Source organism: Eptatretus burgeri, chromosome 11 (assembly GCF_056783735.1).
Source record: "Eptatretus burgeri isolate ZD-2024b chromosome 11, Ebu_testis_v1, whole genome shotgun sequence".
NCBI classification, from domain to species: domain Eukaryota; kingdom Metazoa; phylum Chordata; class Myxini; order Myxiniformes; family Myxinidae; genus Eptatretus; species Eptatretus burgeri.
In genome coordinates, this window is record NC_140971.1 from 15,704,029 (window position 1) to 15,705,752 (window position 1,724).

Here is a 1,724-nt window from a genome sequence, read left to right on the forward strand (position 1 = left end):
TTGATCCCCACCACCACAACCACCACCAATAACAAGAAAAATCAAGGTTCAGACATCAGCCAGAAAGCTTCTGAAAAACCTTTTTGGGGACTTTAATGGTTTAATTAGTGTGTAATTTATTGGAATGTGAGAAAGCCATAAATATACAGTACTACAGTGATTTCTTACCCATTGTCATGGGATGAGCGACATGTAGATATTTGCCAGGTATGTTATCACAGAGGGTAACTTTACTGCATGATCATGCTCACCTTCAAAAGGCAAACATGACCACAACTCTCATGGAGATTGGTGTGGAAGTTATGAATCGTATGCTATGCAGTTCAGACACATCAAATCAAAGAAATCTGGGTGGCATTAACTTTACAAATCATGAAGATGCATTGCAGTTTGCGTTGAGATGATTGTAATGGAAAATACTGAATGATCTGCACCTTCTTGAGTGGACCGATGCCTGAGCCATTAACACAATGGCCAAGAAAATTGATCTCCTGAATGCCGAATATGCACTTCGTGGGATTAATGACAATGCTGATGTCCTTTCTAATGGTTGAGTAGACGTAGGTGTTCCCGATGTTTTTCTGCTGTTGTGCTGGCAATTAAAATATCATCTACATACGTGGAGCATAAGTGTAATCAGAGCACTTGATCGATAAAACGTTAATAGGTTTATGCGGCATTGTGTAGGCCGAATGGCATCTGAACAAAATTAGCACAGACCGAAAGGCATGGTGACTGCTGTCTTCAGGATGTCATCTGGACCCATGGGAATCTGATGGTATGCATGAATGAGATCGACCTTGGTGAACATTGTAGCACCATGGAGTATAGCTGTAAAATATTGCATGTGTGGAATGGGGTAACAATCTGGAACAGTCACATTGTTTAAGGGCTAGTAATCCAAACAAGGACACCAATCCACAGGTGTGTTTTTTGGTACCATGTGTTGCGGTGAAGCCCAGGGGACGATGGTCTGATAATTAATCGCACGCTGCAAGATATAATCCAGAAAGACGATACATAATTTCTCGGGTGTGTGTCAGCGAGCACGCATGATAGTTGGAGGGGGGGTGGGGTCTTGTGGTCTCTGGGTTATCTGTGTTATGCGTGATCTGCTGTTTGATGGGCTGAATTGTCCCCAATGGGCACTCTGAAAAGGTGACATGGGTATGGATGGAAGATATGTGATATTCAGTGACGAAACAGTGGATGCTTTACCGAGAACACTAAGCTTTGGTGAGGCATCCATGAGATGGTCATGTTTGACATTTCCAAGGACATTGAAACAAAAATAAGAAAAGAACCCCCCTCCCCCCCCTCCAAAAAAGAAAGAAAACACACCGAGGATAGGGTATCTGGTCTCGGCAACACTGTAGTAAATGCTCATTGGAATGAGCGATGCAAACCAAAATCAAACTGAAGGAGGTGTTCTACAAAAGTAGCAATAACACTGTTAGTGGCAATTAATGAATGTTCCTGTCGATTTTTTTCGTTCAGCGGTAGATGCTGGCACAACGCTCACCTTCACCACTGTATACACAAGAAAACGAAACTAGTACGATCCTCAAGGAAGAGAAGGCTACTGACATTTGGCCCAGGTGAACTCATCACCATTAGTTGTGGGTTGAGTCATTTCCTTGAGGCCGGCATGGCAATCTACACCTCAAGAGCATTAGCAGTGATGGTCACATGCCAACACCAATTGGGAATATTTGGCGAAGGTG